The 21,783-nt window shown below is 40.5% G+C and overlaps 1 protein-coding gene across 6 annotated transcripts in view; it reads right to left on the bottom strand.

Annotated features, from left to right (window-relative positions):
* chl1b (cell adhesion molecule L1-like b) overlaps positions 1-18,502 on the bottom strand; it is an 80,096-nt gene extending 61,594 nt beyond the window's left edge. For 5 of the 6 annotated variants that reach the window (XM_058631514.1, XM_058631517.1, XM_058631516.1 and 2 more), the window contains exon 1: positions 18,363-18,502. The gene's annotated coding sequence lies outside the window, so the exon portion shown is untranslated. The remainder of the gene's footprint in view (positions 1-18,362) is intronic. The other variant, XM_058631519.1, reaches the window with a different exon arrangement.
* Positions 18,503-21,783: the final 3,281 nt, after the last annotated feature.

Here is a 21,783-nt window from a genome sequence, read left to right as displayed (position 1 = left end):
CTGTTGCACAGTCAATTTACACTAAAGTTTACTTTGTACTTTCAATTTAAACATACATCGATAACGATGGCACGATAGGGAGCGTAGTCTTTGGAGACAGTTCAATAATGTCAATCCACTTTTTGGCTTGTCACCAAATGGCCATCTGGAAAAGCTTTGGATCGAGAAATGCCATATTGAAAATGGAATTAGGAGTTGAGAGAAAGCTTTGACACATTCCTTTGTCCAATCATTCAAACTCATCGATGCACCACTGAGACCTGTTCCACAGGTTAGCCACAATGTCATTCAAGAAATACCTTCTGAGAAGCTGATGGAATGTCAATGCAAAGGGACCTGGAAGCTGAAGCCTCGCTCTGCTGCCTGCCTTCCAACACCCATGCAGATAAGGAGTAATTGCTTTCTCAAGTTAAACCCAGTCTGACCTTCATTTATTTGCCAGCAGAAACTTTCTCCAGTACAGAATTTTGTGTTGCTTCCATTTACATACAGATGTGCATAGTTACAGGAATTCAATATAAGGCACTGGAATGGCAAACTTACAATATCAGCACCCGTACTATTGGTTGCTTTATTTCTGTGTTTTCCCTTTTAACCATTCCAACAAAGACCGCAACTACCCTCATGTGTGGGCTGTTGTTGCAACAAAACCGCTTCATGCCAGTAACTTTTTATAGACATTTTAAATGTCAGGGATGAGGCTCCACTTCGAACAGAGGTTTCAACGGCCACAGTCAGTGACAAAATAAACCTCAATATTTTGTGTGACATAACATGAATCTTTTAGGGGGAAAACAGGGTTTCCTGTTCCCTGGGTAACCAGCAATCTTGTTGTCATATATGTCATGTTCTATAATTTGTCTGGCTTTTTCATGCGGTCCACAGCCACAGCCACCATTAGGGGTAGACGATGCCATGTCGTGACATGGGAACCCTTATAAACGTGTTAAGAGCCGGAGGCATTAGCATTTTGGACGCTAGTGAATAGAGGCATTTGTTCCTCTTCCTGTGCCTCCCTGAAAGACTCTATTAAAGGGCTTAGGAATTGCTCTGTTTTGGACATATTGAAGTTGGGACAGCACTGAGAGAGAACATTTGACAGCAGACTTTCCTACAAAATGTTTTCCTTTTATCTGTGCACTTCTTTTTTCTACGCACATGCATTTTAAAAACCTGTAACAAAATAACATTTGTTTTTTTCCCCAAGTTTTGACACTTTAAACCTTAATCCTCAAAAACTTTCTCTTTTTGCTTCAAGAAGTGTCAAAGTTCTGTTTAAAGACACATGTAACACTGTGCATTGAATGTTGGTCTTCTAAAGGGTTTCAGTTTGACTGAAGGGTGTTTAGATCAAATAAAATATGTCAATAACAGCAGCCAGTGCTTCATTTATTACCTGTCTTTACTGGGACAGGACAAAATTGACCACACAAGAAAATACATTTAGTTTTTGAAAAATAATGAATCTTTAAATGTATCTACTTTGGTACTTTTTTTTTCGACAGAATTAACACATGAAAAGGACAGAAGTGGCAAATGTATTTCACCTTTTACTGTTTTGAAGAGGCTAGTAATGGACAGAACTTTACAGTTGTTTCCATTAGTGAAGACTTTGATTGATCTCTGAGTCTATCTCATGCTGTGTGTCACAGTAGGGTTTGTGGTCGGCGTGAGGCAGGCTCTTCACTGTCTGACATCCTTACTTTTATCTCCAAACACTCATAACACAGTTCATGTGTAATGTGGACTGACTGACTGCACCATCCATAATGCATATTCCTCAGCTCTGACTAATGATGAACAATGGACAGACAGTGCTTCTTAGCAACAGGCAAATGCTTTGATTCTCTAAAACCAGTTGTCTGCAGTGCTGAGCATTTTGCTGTTAATCCTGAGGAGAAAAACTGAGGGGGAACGGAATTAATACTGTTGTTTGTTGTTAGAGGGTCACTGTAATTTATTTTGCTAGTTCTCTCAGAAATCTTGTTGCATTTAATAAGATAAAGGAAGTAAAAACATGCAAGTAGAAATTATGGATCATTAAATACACTTTTTTTGAAAAGAAATGCAATGTTAAATGTTTATAATCAAACTGAGGCCCTCTGAATCATCAAGTCTAATATAATCCCAAGGCACCAAGAGATTCTCACCTCTGTTGGTTTTAAAATATTTTTGCTCGTGAAAATTATAACTGACATCAGCCCCTGAGGTCCAGTTTGGTCACAACCAACATTTTTGTCATTGGGGTTCCTGACCTCTGCTCAATATGGGGGATTGATCTCACTGCAATGAGTATTGATCCGCATCAGGTAGGAGCAGAGCTCAGCCATTGGGCTAATCATCATCAATGTCACCCTACATGCCAGAATCACACTGGAATCAGAAGTAAAAATGTAAATTCAGTATTTCTTTTTTTAAATTGTGGCAAATCTAGCCAAACCAAGAGGAAAACCAGGCACTATTTATCCGCATCCACTTGAGTTAACCCTGTAAAGGGCTTACACAGAGAAAAATGAACGTGTAATGCCGTGCAGGCTGTGCCATGACATCAATTAAATAGCCTTTTTGGGAGCGCAATGACAACAGGGAGCCATGCTGATTTGATTCTACTGAAGATATACAGTGGATTTGCTGCTTAGAGTGTAAGTACTCAGGGGCATACAAAGTTAAATTACTGTGAAAGCTTATTGATTTGTAAAGTGTACATTCGAAGGAGGGAATGATTGTGCCCAAAACCAGGGAAAAGCCATGCACAATGACTGCGGGCTCTTCACTATAGAGTTCATTCTGATGGCTGAAAATCTATACTGCCACTACAAAACAGCAGAAAGAGGGTGAGACTATGTCCGCCTTTGCATGTAATTGGAAAAAGATGGCCATTTAAAGCTTTCTGCCATGACTGAAGAAATAAACAAACTTGATGAATGTGCCTTGTCATGACCCTTTATTGATTTTCAAATATTGCATTTACCACTTTCTTGAGAAACTGAGGTGATAAATCTTCATTTGCTGAAATATGCACATAGACATTTACCACCATACCTTCTGGTGTTGGGAGTATTTCCCTTTCAAAGATGTTTATGTAGCTATTTGAAATCTTAAAACACAATTAGGAGTCCAGGGACTGCACATCCATTGCCCGTCAATTTTACCATCCCCCCCGTTTTAACACTGCCACCACTGTTTCCACATGCTCGCCCCCCCCTTCTCAATTTAGAAACAAGTAAACAACACCATCATTTCCAGGCTTTAAATGGAGACAAACAAGGACAAACTCATCCATTAGCATCCTTTGATGATTCAATGGGATGGCTGAATGTGTGCAGTTGTGTTGGGTCCTCAATATAAGGGTTTTCTTATCCTACATCTTGTTCCAACGCAGGAAAAGAAGCACTGAATTCACCTCGCTAGAATTAATTCATGTGTTCACACCCTCAATTCTCAGATGAGTCGTCTAAATGTGCCGAGGCAGCAAAATGGGGACAGCCATTAGTGTCCACAGCCATGCAGCCCTAATGATGATGGCTGAGGACTTGCTGTTCTCTGCATTCTGGGCTCTGGAGCTTCAAGCACTGGTCCGACAGGGAGGGGATATGAAAGCTCTTGTGTTGATAGTAGCTTTTTACATTTACTGGGTCAAGACCAGAATCAAATGACTCAGAACATCTCTTTCATACAGTGAAGCACATACTTCTTTGATCAACCCTGTTTACTTTTCCTTTCATGTACTGTAAATCGTTTTTTAAAACACATCAATAAATAAGGCAAATCATAGCAATGGATTTTCTTTTTGGCCAATCTGGTTGCGGTTTACTGACTGTGAACTAGAATGAAAGCTTCGCCATCAGTTTAATCACCCCACCTCCCGCTTTAACACAGCAGCAGGAAACTGGAGACATGCAGACTTATAAATCAGCCACTGTATGTGTGGTGGAGAATGGGGAGGCAAGGCCATTTTGCCACAATTTTCACCACTTATTGAGCAAAACAAATCCCTCTCTGGTTTCAGTTGGAGCCAGCGTAACATCTTTTCAGGCTCAGCACTCTAACAGTCTCTGATCTAGAGCTACAGACACACATGCCCAGTTACAGCATTCTCCTCCAGCTACATACAATATGAATCACCACATGGACAGCCTCTACACAGAGGATGAATAGCCATCACTCACACCACATATTCAATGTGTTCCTATCTCTCCAGGGTGGCGAACATGCAATCGTAAAATGATGGAGGATCCAGGCCTGCTTGATTATTATATACTTTTGACTAATTCTATTCAGTCACAGCTGTTTTACCATCTGTGTTGGAGTTAAATAATTACACATTGTTTATGATTAATTGGCAATCAAAATACCAACAGTGAATCATGAACATCCCTAATTACAGACTAATGTCTTTGAAAAAAGCCTCATGAAAAGTTTCAAGTAAAAGAATGCAAGCTTAGCGTTCCTATTGACACCATTAACGTGAAATCACATATGAAGTGTGAACAACATCCCTGTACTGATTTACATTTCCCTGCTGCAGCAGATCAAAATACCACTGCTGTGATTGCTGGAAACCCCTCCTCCCTTCACTAAGATGCTAAAGGGACTCTCTGTCAAGTTACAAAGTGAGCACCAGCCTGTCTTTGTTAAGTTAAGACACACACTCCCACAAACACACAGTGGAGAAGAATCATTGTTTTTCACTCCATTTGAATGAAGTCTTTAGACTCTGGCCGTGTGTAGCGAGAGAAGGGATGTTGTTTACTTCATGACTGAGACAGCTGAAGCAAACCCAAGGAGGAGCAGCTTTGGTGTAAACAGGAGTTGAAAAATGAGGGTTGTGTAAATGGGAAGAAAAGAGTGTCCACTGTTGCGAAATCTGCATGAAGGTTCTTTGAGAGCTTGCTAACTATGTCCAAGCTCACTGGAAGGAATGCAATCTGCTCTAGAAAGAACAGAGGAAGAGTATGCTAGAGGAACAATATGCAGGGTTAATAGCGCGGCTTCTGGCACACTTTTGACCCCAGCTAAAATCCCACCACACTGCAGGTGGTGAAGAAAAAGAAGGGCTCACGTATTAAAGAGGCCTCTGTGTGTTGGTAATGACATTCGACACGGAACAACAGAGGAAAACCTGCCTGTATAACCTTCAAGCTCCCAGCACCTTTTTTCACTAGTGAACCACAGGAAGAGGCAAAGCCATCTGTAACTTTGGTTTGGCTGAAAATAGGGACCCGGGGACCGCTCAGTGCTCGGGGACATGATTCAAATGTTTCAGCGGCACGTGAGTTACACCACACGGTGCAGAGCCAGAGGGACTATACAGCACCAGTTTAACAAGAAGACAAACATGCTGGGGGAATCAAACCAGTGGACAGACTTTCATGAGGGCATGCTGGCCCCTGCTTCACCCACTTCACACATTGAATAAGGATAATCACATATCCATGAAACAGGGTGCAAACTGTGGCTCAGCTGGGGCAAGTGGTTGTTAGAGAGGAAGTACTGAAGTGTAAAATGGCTTAAAAAACAGAAGGTATGAATTTGTTATCTCCGGGAAGGCACGCGCAAATTCATCGGCTGTCAGAAAAGTGACAGACATCAAGGCTAACGTTGTCAATTATAGTGGCTTTCTGAGGTGATCTCCGCAAACATCCAGTGTCAAACTGTCATCCCATGATCCCATCCCACCATGGCCTCCTTAATAATCATGACCCCTGCAGAGCTGGCACACTCTTTGACTATTTTTATAAAGGTGGATAAATCACATATGTGACATCAATGTGACTTCAAAGAGCTTCAGAGTAATGAACCTATTTTTCCAGGCAAATGGTAACACTGAACGGGTGCTATTAACCTTTGAGGATGTGAGTGCAATGTGCACAGGTTTTTAATCAGCTGCGTAAGGCTAACTCCAATCAGCATTAGTGGGAACACAAGACCCCGTGAACATGGGTATACCCAGAACCTTTTTGTAGTTCAAAGGTTCTGGGTATACCCGCTTATTTTAATGCGAAAGAGGCTTTATAGTAGCACCACTTTGTTGTAATGTGGTCCCCACTTCACTTGTCGAAATTTAAATTGGTCAAAAATGATTGAGTTCAATTTTCTCTCCAATATGAAGAAATGATTTTTCTTTGCTACAAGAGAAAAAGCCATCACCCATGACAGACTAGACTTGACTTTAATCTCTAGTTTGGAAAGAATTTATGAGACACAAGTGATCTGTCAGTGGCTAATGTGTGGTTCTGGTGCACTATAAAACTGAGTAAGACCACAATTCCACTGCAGAAAAATCCTGCTCCTGTTATCATGGTTGTAGCAGATGCAAGACACTCAAGAGGCAAAGCAGGCGACAAAACTCTGTCACTGTCTTGAGAAAATAAATCACGGCAGCATGAATCCAATTTAAATGCAAATTTCAACGTTAAAGACAACAAACCATCCACAGCAGTGCGTCTTAAAAAGTTGTGACGATGAAGGTGGATCACACCACTGAAGACCACCCTGACTTCCAAGCCTGTGTTACATGTCACGTTAGAACTGATGGGAGAATTCAGATATTAAAGCAGGATTTCTTCAGGATCACCAATTATTGATCTGTTTTTGATTCTCAAATCCGTCACTTTGAGCCTTTAAGCCACCTCAAATTGGCAAAACCACTCACACTAAAACCGTATAAGGTTTGCACATACACCAAAGTAAACCAAAGAATTTTGATTGAGTTCAAAAAATGTGGCTCCACATTTACAACCAACAACATTAAACATGTGTTTTTACCATGGCCTACAGATGTCTGCTGTTGTTAAAGGAACAGATGTAGTTTTACCTCCACAAAAAAAAGAAAATCACATTCACAGCTCAGACATTCTTATCAAAATGTCTTCCTAAAACAGTGTGTAAGATAGAGTAACACAAGTGCAATAGGATGAACACATGCAGACAAATCAAAATAAATAATTGCTGGGGCTGCAGGGCACTCTTTCTTTTCAGATTGATTTTTAGCAAACACACATTTCCTTCCCTATTTCTGCAATTCTCCAACACAATACCATTGTGACTAAAAGTTACTTTTGTGTTTTCTTGTCTGGTTTAAACAACTCTTCTTAAAAAAAAAAAAAAAATTTATAACATAAATTCTGTATTGTGCCATCTGTGCTGAGGAAGTTCACACAACAGTCACAAATACACTGTCTTTCTCACCGGCTTGAACGTTTTCTTCCATATTACAGAGGACAAAAACACTATCCATCTATCAATCATTTATACCACTTATTGTTTGTGTGTGACAGAGATGACAGCAGATCCAAGTGTGTGGTCATGTGGATTACTTCATGTTATTTATTCTGCTGTTTAGACATGGAGAAATGTTTTTCCTCATTAGAACTACTTATTCTTGTTGATTCCTGGTTAAAATTTAAAGAGAGCGTTATCTTCAGTTAGAAATAAACATACTGTATCACTATCTTTTTCCTGAAATCCTGCAGCTCTAACTCGCATGCACACCAATTGACCTAGCCCCAAATCTAATGTCTTTGGACTTTTGGGAAGAAGCTGAAATACCTGGAGAGAATATGTAAACACCACAAAAACCTGCCGCAATCTAAACAGGATTCAAACCAGGAACCACTTTTCTGTGAGGTAACATTCCTCCACTATCCAGGTAAAAACCTCAATCGACCACATCCACTGTCTTCACAGTTCAGCAGTTCTGCATTAAAGGGTTTGTTTGCTTCTTTCTTAAATGAAAATTATTCCAATTATAGAAAGTGCTCAATTGGTTGGCATTTCCTAATGAGCACCACTCTCAAAATGTGCCCCATTCTGTTAGCTGTGTACAGGAAAACCTGCATTACACTGATTAGCTAATGCAATTTAACAGTACTTACCCATATCACTGCCCTCTTGCGTGTTCAAATGAGTCAATTTGTGACTAAAATGCATAGTGATTTAGCACCAAGCTATTTTCTTTAAGCCTCAACATCATAATAGCTCTGACTCGAATGACAAAATGCGACTGGTCTCAATTTGGCAGCAAAAAACAATCACACCACAGTCATTAGAATTCCACTTGAAACCACACAAAGTGTTACAAGGTGAGGTTATTTGGAATGTGCTATGAGGCTACAAAATATGCTCTGCGAGAGGTTGTGGTTTCCACCCAAAAATTCTGGAGTTGTAAAAATAATGAGGTCAACAAGGTCTGAAGTTCATAACTGCTGGTCTGTGGGTCACACTTGTGAAAATGGAGAGCTGAGCCCCCAAAGCTGATTAATTAATTTGGAATATGTACGGGCTTGGCAAGCTTCTTCCACTCAACATTTGCTAAGTCTGTTGGTGAGCACATTAAGAAATAGGCACGCTGTGTTTTGGCTCTTTGTAGGAGACGCTAAAGGACAAGCGCAAAGACCTTCAAAACTATCACAACACTGAGCGGCTGAGCATGCGAGTTGTGAGGAAAAGACTGAAAACAACGATAACTGTGTACTCAACAGGGCAGTTCTACATCATATTATTCATGATAATATCAATGTGATATGAGATTAAAAAAAAAATGCCATATAAGGATAAACAATATAGTTTCCACTGTACTCACATGGGGCATGTGTTTAGTTACTTGAAGGTTACTTGAATCAAGGGCATGTGTTACATGTAATTAAAATTTCAAGATGGACAAATGAAAACCAGTATCTGACTGCAAAGATGCAATGCACCACAATACCTGAATAAAGATTATATATTATATATATGAGTTCATTTGTTGTCTGCACATTCTCTGCGAAAGTAAATGACAAACTGGGACACAAATCAATGAAATGGCAACAAGAGAAAACAAGAAAAGGATTAAACTTCTTGCTCATGTGTTAGCCCAATTAGCAAAGTGCCCACTCAGCAGCTTGGGCATACTTGTTTCATGATTCAGATCATGTCTAATCTGCACCCTAATCTTCCATTTTGGACGATAGTACCGTGTTTGACTCTGGGCCTCACTAAGCCAATAAAAAGCCTCCTGCTATGTGGAGCAGACATTGGCATTCGCGTGTTCACACCAAATCAACATACATGTAGCTGCAATGGCTTGGGGCTCCCAGCAGTCCCACCAGTACCCAGCGGAGTCTGACATGGTGTAATGAGGTCCCAGGGGAAGCCTTTGGACATACAGCACCACGCCTGTCACACCTCACCTCAGTCACATGGACACATTTCCTCTTCTACTTCTAGACAGACTGCTACAGCACTTAAGGGACACATTATCTCCGACAAATGATGAAGTACTGATTTGTATGGCACCAGAATATGTTTTTGACAGAGGCATTTTTTTCTGAATATGCATAAGCAAACTGAGTGCTACTAGAGGTCGTCCGAAAAAGCCAGTTGAATAATAATTACAGTTTGAAGCATGAAACAGGCAATTATTATTATTGTTGGGCTGATAGCCCTCTACCCCCATTAAAGCCCGTCATGAAAAAAATATCAGTGATAAGGTCACAGTATTACAATTATTGCACTAAAAATATTACCGACAATATCAAAAAAGACACAAAACTGAACGATGTTTCCAAATCATTCAGTGTATTGTCTTCACCCGTGACCTAATTAGAAATGCTTCTATTTCCAGTAAGTGACAACAGCAGCAAGTGTTTGTTTACTGAACTGCATGTGTGTTTGCAGAAGCACAGAAATTTCTGAGGTTTACCTAGGTCACCCAGTGGTCGCCCCCTCTACACACTGTAGACCCTGCATTACACCCACTAACTCATGTTCCCCAATTAGCTGTTATTAATATTAATCCGGAGAAAGACACATACTGTACACAGTCAGGAAAACTGGCCTTTAAATTAAAAAATATAGTCATTGACCCATTGTGTTTGGCCTGATACTAGCCAGTGGCAACAATGCCTGTGGAGCCTTATTTCAGAGCAGTTATCTATGTCTCCACATAATGTGCAAAGGCTGCACAGCCATTGGCCATCATCAGAGATAATTCCCACCAATGCCAGTAAGTTGCTAAATGTCCTATCAGAGACCATAAATTGGCTAAAACAATTCAGACAACCTCTGGATGGTAGGTGCACCATCCCTGCCGAATACCCTCCCCCTTAATTTGCAGGTTCTAATTTGGACCTGCCAACCTGTTTAAAATGACTGCAAATTGAATGAGGTTTGGACTGTTTGTTGGGCAAAACAAGCAATTTGAGGTTTGGGAACATTTGATGAGTGATTACATTAAATGAACTGGCAAACGGCACTGGCTCCACAGCATTTTTGTATGAGATGAGGTTTACGGGTCTCTGTATGTCCTCTGTGTCCCCTGCCTGTCACATTGTGTCCTCCCTCTTCTTTTGGTGCCCTTCACGTCCATGTCCCATGGGTCTTCTTGTAACGTTATCCATGCAGCCACACACACACACACACACACAATACCCTTCCTGGGACACAAAGCCAATGACAACGGGTTCCTCTGTTCCATTCTCTACATTTGTCACTTTTATTCCAATGCTCTTTGTTCGTTTCACCTCTGTATGCATGACTTATCCCAAATTGAACCCACAATTGAAATGGAAATCATCCCAGTATCCCAGTGACTTGAAGCCAATAACTTCTTACTCTTTGAGACATTGCTGTCATGTTTGTTGCCCCTTGGAGAATCTTATGGCTGTGTTGCCCTTTTTACCGAGGGTTTTAATATAAACATTGAATTTAGGGGATATGTAGCCCGTAATTCAACGGCGGCATTATAAATCTGAGCAGGCATGCAGGAATCAGGACAACATGATTGGAAAATGGGTTAAATGCTGACAGCAATGCTCAGAGGGATTAGCATCCTCCTCATAAAACACCCCCTTATTGTTTCTCTTTACTGGTTATGGTTTCATGTGAACCTAATTTGAATTCATTAATTAAACACAACTATGACGACAAAGCCATATGAGGATATCACTGTCTTTGTGCTGAATCCAACAGATGATGGGAAAAACTCCCATGAAAGACACGTTCACAAAGAGCCTGGAGGTCAGGATGTGAACACAACAAGTGGATGATGCGTAACAGAACAACAAAGAGAATGTCTTAATTTTTCTCTGGATGATGACATGTAAACAAGAGATATCATGAAAGACATTAAAAGCATGCAAAAAGCCATGCAGCTGGCAGCCAATACAACAATATATGTTGCATGTTCTGATACATGTTCTATTTATGCTTACCATAGAGAGAAGACAATGACCTGCTAAACTCTACCTTCAGGCATGTAAAGCACATTGTCCATGCTGGATACTGTCCTCTCATCCACTCCTGCTGGGAAAGAAAAGCCCTGAACCCATGAGATAACATTGACCTGACTGTGGATTTGCCCTTCAGTTTTAAAATCACTGATTAATTGTCCATGCACATTGGCCCTGGTGCTATAGTGACCTGTTAAATAAGAAATAAGCCTTTCATTCTGATAATCAACTCCTATTACCTTTGCATCATCTAACAGCCTCTAATGACGGTGGTGAGGGGATTCCATTAATAACCTCCGTCTCTCCACTAAATCAGTCATAGGTATGATTAAAAAAAAAAAAAAAGAAGAAAAATCTGGTAAATAAATACACACCATTGCCAGAGAGCAGGCAAGCACATGAATATTTCATATAACCAAACACATTTCCAGAGCATACTGGATAGAAAGTGTCTTCCTGGCTGTCAGCGGTGACAAACATGAGAGAGGGGGAGCCTCAGGTACGACGGCGCTGCAGCACTCTCTACTCTGCCTGCAGCATAGCGAACACGAGTCGTCACTGTAATTGCTTGTAGTGCCGGAGCCTGAGCTGAACGTCAATTAGAGCATGGGTACTTGCTAGGTCGGCTGCACACATTCCCACCACATCTGCCAGCCACATTGGGACACACAATGTTAACAGCTCAACACCACCAGGTATGACTACATTGTTTGTCATTATCACAGTTTAGGTTTCACACATTTCACACATTGTATCTAGGCATCAAATCACTGTTTTCTTACATCACCACTAGCGACACCCTACATACGTTTCTCTGCTTTGTCGGATACAGCGTTTCACTCCAGCTCACTGCTGTCTGCCTGTTTTCTCTAATCTCTAATGGCCATCTTATGCTCCAGAATCCAACCGACAGACTGAATCATAGCCTGAAAATTACACTGCTGAAGCTGATAAGAGATGCATCCAATGCAGATTGTGCACAGATAAGACAGTGACAAATGTTTTAGAGTGGTTCAAATTCACAAATTTGTAGTCAGAATTTGTCAGACACTTAAACCTTTAATACAAATGTGGTAAATGCCCCTTTTGGTTGCCCCAGCTTACACAGAGGTAGTTTACTTGTCATCAAGAGGTAAATTAATTCTCCAGTGGGTGAGAACACAGAACACAAATGAGAAAACCTTCAGTGTTAGACACAATGTAGGGTTTACAGGGAACTTAATTGCAGGGTTCAGACAATGAAGACAAAGACATGGATTAAAACACTACACACTGAACTTTAGGGGGTTTAGTTATTTAAAGCTTGTATGGCTCTATAGGAACAGAGCTCAATCACATACTGTAGGTAGTCTATACTACAGCCAGAATTATTGGGGGCAAAGTGCTGGAAGAGTGGGTGGTCTAGGTTGACTGTGAGAGCGTTCCAGTGCGGGGATGAGGTGACACGCTCGGATAAATTGGGGGTGGGAATACAAATAAATTTGCTGGCTAAATGAGCGATCATCAAAGGTTGGTTCTTGAGCACATGGAAAACGGTTCAGGAGTTGAAGATGATGGGTTCGAACAGACAGCTGCAAGTTACTCTGTTACACCCACACATCACTCAGGCTTCACTGAATCTACATCCATGGTTTTGAAATCACAACAACTGGTGAGCTCAACGTGCATGTATAATTTACATTTAGTGAGTTATTCAGACTGTTTGTACTCTGCATCTAGTTGGTCCTCATAGTCTTTAAAATACACTGATATGCCAACAGAAATTCTCCTGAATGGTATTTTTTTTTAGACTGAATAAACACCTAATACTACAAGCTGAAAGGGGGCACATCTCCAACTAGTGTAGCAGAGGAGGACACACTCCATTCAAAAAAATCACATACTGTCCTGCATACTGGGACAAGGAGATTTGTCCATATAAATGTCAAAGCATAACTTTGCACAGAAATGTACCAATTGTCTGGTCTATCTAACCACAAAGAGAACAGCTCATCAGAGGCAGAGTACAGGGCGTGTCGTTGCCTCTTGAGTACCACCTGCAGCTGAGCTCCTGCCACCTGCCGTCAGTCTAATTAAAAATAATGTGATGATATTTTCAAGAAGACAACATTTAAAATGTAAACCGCTGTGGAAAAAGACATTTCTGTGAGATATGGAGGTTTGGGGAACACTGTACACTGAGTTGCTACAGGATAATTCCAGGGTGACAGTGATGAGTTGTTTTGTGTGTTGTGCTCCAGACACAACAACAGAGGCATGTTATTCGTCACTGAAAATAAACACTAACCATTTGTTGTTACCATGAGCACAACAAGCCTCACACTGTCTGTATTCGAGCCTCTTATTCTGTCCCTACGGTTCACTGAACAGCATTTTGACATTAGGACTTAATTCTTACCATCTTATAGTAAGATAAATGTGCTTCAAGTTGCACGATCTCTGATTTTACATTATCACACACAAGAGCTGTTGATCCACTGATGTCTCCTTCGTGTTATTTTCTTTAGTGTTTGAAAGCCTTTGTTTGGATTTATCTCAATGACTCAAACTTACAAAATGAGGCCGCAGTAGACGGCAGCTCTGATGTCTCTGCAAGCTACAAATGCTGACTTTCTCTATGGACTTTGGAGTGGGAGAGTGAGCACTTCACAAAAATATGTTTCCAGCTATAAAAGTCTGTCTACAGGTGAGATAAAGCAAAAAAACATTTTTTTTTTGCAGATATAGAGTTCATTGGGTGGCTAAAATCAGTTTTCATTGTGTCCCAGCTGGAAGCCATGTTTTCAGTGAGAGCAAGCATCCGTGTCTAAAGCTGTTTTTTCGGTGCAGGGGGTAGGAACAGCTGACTCATCGATGTGTCATTATCTCAAAACCACATTTAAAATAATAAAAAAAAAAATGAATTATCACTTCCTGCTGTGGTTTTCTTTCATCTCACAGCCACCTTGGCAGGTGAGTGTTTTTTTCAAAGCCTGCATACATCTTTTAGTCAGCACTGTTGTAGTCCAAGTGCATATGGCCCAGTCATAAAGAAACACTCAGTGGCTTCACTCTTAACCTCAACCTATATGTACACGAGACAATACACTGAGCACACACATACAGACATGTCTGTACTCTGCAGCGCCTCACAAACACACACCTGTATGAAAAAGTAAAGGCAAAATCTGTTTGATCCTCAGTGCACGTGCTGCCTCAGATCCACTCTGTGAATGTGTAAGAGATGAGACCAACGCAGCAAGATGTAGGCTGAGGCATTTTTATCACCCCATGCATGAGCAGCAGAGACAGCCAGATACCTACTGTGCAAAAGCCCATTGATGTGAAGGTGGAAGTTTGATCACAACAGTTAACATAACTGTGTGTTTCTCAACATTTGTTATTGATAAGAGTATGCCAGCCCCTAACAAATGAAGAATGGGGCTGTCTGCTACTACAAAGGATGTTCTGTTTCCCGCATTTTGTAATCTAAACGATAGAGAAAGAAGGAAAAAGGTCCATGAAATGCGCCAGGTTGGAGCTGCATATTAAGTGGAGAGTGGGCAGGCTGACATGGACTGGTTGGAAGATGGTCGACACTTTGCTTGTCCAATTACTGGCTCCCGCTCAAATTGTTTGGTGAGAAGCATTCGACCTACTTCTGGACACAAAGCACCACTGCCCTGAATACAGAGCGGCTGGGGACCACATGTGATGACAAGTGCCATTAGGGACTCTCATCTTTTGACCTAGAAATTTAATTTAGCAATTTACCTGCAATAATTCTGGCTGTATGAACACATGTGCACGTGGCACTGACTGCTGGGATGAGCAGTTCAGAACATAAATAGGACCCACTCTTGTTGGAGAGCAGCTTGAGATGATTATATCCACTAATAGAATCAGTCTGACCTTCAGAAGGGCTTTGTGTTTAACATTTAGCAGCAGCTGGATCCATATCAGGAGCAGCACCATCACAACTGCAAGTCAAAGTGGTAGTGGAGTGCTTACGACAACAGAAGTTTTTGTCTTCAGTTTCTTTGAAAACTGTGCCAATAACTGTGTTAAAAGACAATATAGACCAAACAGAATTTGTTGGGAAAAGAAAAGAAAAGCATCAAAAGAAATATAAATATGAAATTATGGATAAACTATGTAACATTTCTCTTGTTTCCTGGGATTACCCTCAAAGGCATCATCTGTAATGAGACACCACACACCAACAACACTGTGAAAACCAACATTTGAATTTGTGGCACTTCCATGCAGCGTGTGTGATGGATTTGCATGCCTCGTAAATATTCATGCGGAGGGAATCGCCACGTTAACCATGTGAGATATGTCTGAACTATAAATGCAACAAAAACATCAAACATGCATGCAACAACTGTTCTTTCCACATCCTCAGCAATTGCCAAAGCTAGAGGTAACAACCACAACACCAGTCCTCTGATTTAAATGTCACTGTAATGTGATTTTAATCACACCGACTGAAGTCTCATCATTCATTCTAATCTTGTGCCATGCAAGCATGACACTTGTGCGACATAATACAATAATAATACAATACAGAGCAATTACATTAAGTGTGGAAGGGGAATCGTTAATCCCCTGGTTTGTTTTGTCCGTGAAAATACAAGTTTCCTACAATGAATGAATTGTTAGTGCCTCAACTACAATGGATGCAGCCTGAACAAAGAAATCAAAATTCCTTTTTTCTCCAAACACAACATGTGTTGTTGCAAGACTTTGGGGGCTCTGTCTAGTCCCACATGACACCACTTACATTTTCACAGCATACAAGAATAAATCACCCTGAAAAGGTATGCAGTTCCTCTACATTAAAATCTGCCCACAAAGCATTACTGTACACACACTCACACACTCACACACTCACACACATGCAGGGCTGTGCAGCTATTCTTGTTAGGACACTGCAATGACTTCCATTCATTTAAAAAGTGTTGCTGACATGCAACAGGAACCATGTTCAGAAACAGATCCTCTCTCACACTGAAAACATAGCTGCCACTAAGGATGCAAGAAAAAAACTTATTTTAGCCACTTAACAAAAATAAAATGTTCACCTGTATAAGTCCACAATCCATTTCACAGCAAATTCAAACAAGGATTACAAAGTCACAAAATAACTATATTTGAGCTTGCACTGGATCAACAACTCCTGTGTGCCGTGATGTAAATTCACTGCTTTGCTCAAAGGACTTTGGTGCAGGGAGTGAGAGGTTTTACAAAGTGACACAAACATCCGCTTCCAGTGAGAAAAAAAAGCTGTCTGCAGGCAAAATAAATAGTATATTCTTAAAATATCACAGACTAATAGGTGTGCCTTTTGTGGCTACAGTCTGTCTTAATGTCCCTTTGCCAGTGCAGTCAGTAGTGACTATGTGTCAGTATCTCATCCAAACACACTTCAAAAAACCTGAAATATCACCTTAGAAATGAGATTCTGCTTCATTAAGACTGAGCTTCAGTTCCCAGGAGGACTACTGGTCCTGGCCAGATCAGGGTTTACGCACACATCCACTTAAGGCATTTTCTCTCCTGCAACACACAACTATCGCTAAGCCCCACCGTACCACATGCAAAATAAAATGCACAAATCCACTGGCAACACTGAAGGAGATAATGCTATTCAACACACCGGATGACGAGGTGTGATTCAGTATTGTGCAGGAGAGGCAGAGATAAGCAGGCTGAGATCATTACTGTGTGATGGGTAAGTCACTGTGCCAGGAAGTGAGAGGGATGGTTGGGTGTGATCTACGATCAGTGTTAGAAAGGGGATACAAATTAACTTTACTGCTCACGAAGGCATTAATTCAGACATGTCACCTCTACAAGGCTGCAATTCTAGCATTATATAATTCATTTGAAACTGTATTTAAAGGTACAGTGTGTAGGTATTACTGACATCTAATGGTAAGACCGCAGCAAGCAGAAGACTCTATTTTCTCTCTTTTTTCATAGTGTGTCAAAAAACTACAGTGGCCTTCACATACCAGAACTGGTTGGAAGATACAAACACACTCAAATTGTGCGTTAGCTGATGAATTATTGATGGATACATTTAAAAAAAAAAAAATAATTGGTTTATTCATTAGTTCCCTTCTTTTTGTGTGATAAGCTTCATTATGTGTAATGTGTGCAGGCTGCTATAGACACATGGAAAGCAGACTTTTCCATAAAGTATATATAAAAGGCTACAAAACAGCAAAACATGCTGTACTTATTATGGGAAGTTTGCTCAATTTCTGCCAGTAACCCCTCCGCAATGATACAAACAGGACCTTTAAAGCTAGTTTTGGCATCAGGTTTAAGTGGACAGAGATATTTGTGCAGTAAACTTCTGGAAACATGGCACCAACATCATTAAGGTACAAGGTTTATTGTAAGCCAGGCCTAATGATTTTAGTCCAATTTAATTGTGATTTTTTATTTCGATCAACAATTTAACTTTTTTTATTATTATTATTTATGCACTCACCATGACCCTTATTCTACAACAGACATCAACAAAATATGATACTTGAATGCAAGGATGAGGAACTTGTCTAACATTTATGTATTATGTCTTTTAAAATTTGCATAATACAACTTAACCATAGTCAGACATGTACTTGATTACATTGTAGCCTTTAGTATTTTTTTAGTGCCACTTTTAAATCACAATTTCAATAAAAAAAACAACAACTATTCAGCCCCAATCCACAATGAAAATGAAATCAAATGTATTTTGATTGTCGTTTAACACTTAAAACATTGTCCTAAATGTTACAACAACTGTTACATACTGGACCTTTAACTCAAAGGTTCATGACAAGATTTAATGCAGAGGATGTTACATTACATCTTGCCGTTTTATCCCTGTTATTATGACTCAACCGAAAGTCCACTTCCCTATTCCAATCGTGACAATCTGAACACAAACGTGACTACGTCCCCCTTCTCCTGCTTTCCTCTCTCTCATCATATTTTTTTTTTTTAATTTGACAGCAACGTACAGGTGCGTCCTCAACCTGCCACGCGTGTTCAAAGCTAGCAACATTCTGTAACAAGTGCGACAAAACTGAGCAGAAGGGGATGTGAATGGGAGATAAAGCGCCATGTGTCAGAGAGGTTGTTAAGACAGAGAAAAGGGCAAGAACTCACCTTCACGAGCGGCGGCTGTTCACAAAGTTGAATATGTGTCCACTGCTGAAGGGAGAGGATGACAGAGAGGAGAGAGAAGCGAGGGAGGGCAGACTGTCAGCGGTGCGCCGCTTCTGCGTTTCTCAGTTGGTCGAAAGCGGAGCACCTCCCTCCCTTCCTTTCCTTCTACTCCCTCGGTTGCTACTACTGCCCCCCCGCACAGCCTCTCCCCCGCCCCGCCAGTAAAAGTAATAGCAGTTTCTTCCTCCTCCTTCTCCACAAAGACAGACTCAATGAAAAGAAGGGTCCCTATCGCATTCAATAGTGGGGGTTTTAAAGTAAAAACCCATGGCAACGTAGAAAAAACGGTACGGCGCAACTTACCCACGTTGTGACCGGGTTAAAAACCTCCAATCCCCAGGAAGGAGGCTGTACTGTCTGCTCCTAATGAGCAGAAAGGTTATAGGCCACCATTAGGTTTGTTGTGTAATCAACGTTAAAATAACCATACAGTATAATTATTTTTAAGATTTAAAAAAAAGAAAAAATCAGAAATCACAGGTTGAAGTGTTAAGTATTCAGTGTGACCTTCACTGATACTTGAACAATAGCACGACCTTGGCTCTGTTAAAACTGAAATGCAACCCTAATTAATGTTACTGGTAAAACCTGGGTTTGTTCTACTGTTTCATGTCAAAAAATATCTTCTGTGAAAAAGGTCTATTACACTAGCTTTATTCAAGACATGCTGTATGAGTTAAATTGAGTTAGAGCCATTGACAGCTTGATATTATACAAGTCTTGCAGTCTAGGTGTGTTTCTTTGTAGTGAGCCTCAGAGAGACCGTTACTCAGTTTCGCCCAATTTGAAACACTGCTACTAGCGAATCCTTCCATGATTTTTTACAAATTAAACAATTTTATACATATATAATATACAAAATCATTAAAGCTGCAGTGTGTAACATTTGGTTATTTTTTTGTTGACGTTATGAAGTGTTTCTGGTCTTTGTGAACAGAAATAATGTAACATTATTTGTTTGCTGTGTCCTGTATCTCGGGGTGGGTGGGGGCAAGACGTTTTTACTGTATCCCGTGAAACTGCTGAATGACCAGGTTTGTTGAGCAGTAGGGTTTTTTGTAAGAATTTCTTTATGGATATGGAAAAAACAGGAAGAGACGCAAAGTGCATAACAAATACAAATCATTTATTAGACAAGGAGTATAGTGAGATGTTCTTAATCAGTGTTATCAGTATATGTGTGTAGTGAAGTGTTGGCTGCTGATTATTGTGACCATAATCATGCTGTAATCTACTCTTCTCATACCTCGGCAACAAATCCAGAGGCAGACATGTCACTCCCACATAGAACACGCTTACTGACAGCAGCAGGGGCGGTCATGTCAGTCATACTCACGCCGGTTTGTAGTCGTCTTGCTTTACTAGCGCAATGTTGCTGTTGCCTCCATCTGTGTTGACATAAAAGAAACCACTTCCTTTGGTAATGTCGCCGGGTGACACGAGATCTAAATATTCGCTCTAGTGAGAAACACAGAGAGTCGTGCGGAGCTGAGTTTGTCATGTAGAGATGAGGCAGTGTTTTTGTAATTAATCCAAATTCCTCATGGGGTAAAAGCAGTTCCACACTGGAGCTTTATACATTATTTATAGGTTGGGTTTACAAGGCCGGAGACATTTCTGCTTGACATAAAGTTTTTCCAGAATGTCTGAAAATGAAGAAATTACTGTCTACACTTATTGTCTACCAATTTATCCTCCACATGGGGATCACGAGAGAACTGGAGCCAATCGCAGCTGACATATGACAAAAGGCGGAGTACCCCTTGGATAGGTCACTAGGTCACCAGACACAGAGCCAAAAATAGAGAACAGTCATTCACGCTCACATTTACTCCTACAGTCAGTTTGGAGTGTTCAATTAATCTAATCAACAACCTGCTGGAGAAAGCTGGAGTACCCAGAGAAAACCTACAGAGAAAACCCCCTCGGGATTTGAACCGATGACCTTCTTGCTGTGGGGCAACAATGCTAGCCATTGTTCCACAATGTGACCCCAAGGATAAGGAATTATTTTTGATAAAATGTGTCAAAGAATTTCTGCAGCACTCTTCCAGATCTGATCTAATTTTGATTATATAAGGTGCAGTTTGTTGATGGTAAAGCTTTTGTTTTATGCAAAACACACATGGTCTGAATGGATTAAGGATAATCGTGTCTAGAATCTTAACATGTTTGATTGTTTCACCTACTTTAAGGCTATGTCATTATAACCAGAATCCAAAAAAAACACTTTTTAACATCACAATCCATACATTCTTTATTTTTCAATGGTGGAAGAATGTCAGTTTAAGGGTGAGGGTTAGGTTTACAGCCGATAAATAAACACACAAGCCTTATAATTTAATTCCAGCACATTCTTCATAAATCACTAAACGGTTTACTTCACAACCCTCTGAGGTCTCCACATACACTTATCGACCACTTTAAGCTTCACTAATGCCATCTTCGCCCCATTGCTGTTGTATTGGATTGCATTTCATTAACAGGTGTTCATATTGTTGTGTCACCCTCACCATACATCAACAGTAATCCCTCCTCCCTTCATCATAATGCCAGCAGTAGACTAATAGTCTCTGTTGGGATCTGTGATTTCAGTTCCTCTGACAGCACAAGATCATTAAGAACTCTTTGCATCAGAGGAGCAGCCAGTAAAGGTCGGCTGAAAATCAATTTATCCAATAACCTCGCACCTAAGAGAAGAGGATTTCCAGACTGGAAATGACGAGGTGGGAAGAGCCACTGACCGTTGCCAGTAATGGGAACTCACTTTCTGTCAGCTGTGACTCACTGGGTCATTTTATATTTCACTACACTAAATATTTGTCTGTTTGTTGTCATACATAAATAGATGGAGATATTTTTTCTATTTAATGACAGAATGCAGGTGGTAGGACTCAAAGGGAAAAAAAATGATATATATATAAATATAGATTTTTTTTTAATGCAGTAGACAAGACATCTCCTCCAGATATATTGTCTAGCTTCTCCCTCTCCCTGCTGACATCCATCTCCTCCTCTCATATCAAAATGTCACTGTCTGACGACACCTGTCACTGAGGTCTGTGATGAGTTTCGGTATGGAACCTGTCCAACCTTGTCTTCCCCCCCAAAGCTCCTGGCAAGTCTGTATCTGTATCGTATTTTCCTGTTGCCACCATCACTGTTGTTAAAATGTTTGCACACTATTGTTTTTGCTGTACTTTCACAGACAACAAAAAAAAAAACGGAGAAAACAAAGTGTAACAATGAGTATGTTGATTCAGTTTGATGTTGACTGATCTAATCTGAAGGTATTTGCTTGCTTGACAAAATATGGCAAGATTCAACAGCCAATTATCACAAGTTTAACAACTTGTATATG

This window comes from Solea solea, chromosome 6 (genome assembly GCF_958295425.1).
Source record: "Solea solea chromosome 6, fSolSol10.1, whole genome shotgun sequence".
NCBI lineage: Eukaryota > Metazoa > Chordata > Actinopteri > Pleuronectiformes > Soleidae > Solea > Solea solea.
Note: the sequence above shows the minus strand (reverse complement) of the source record. Positions and strands in the feature narration are given on the sequence as shown.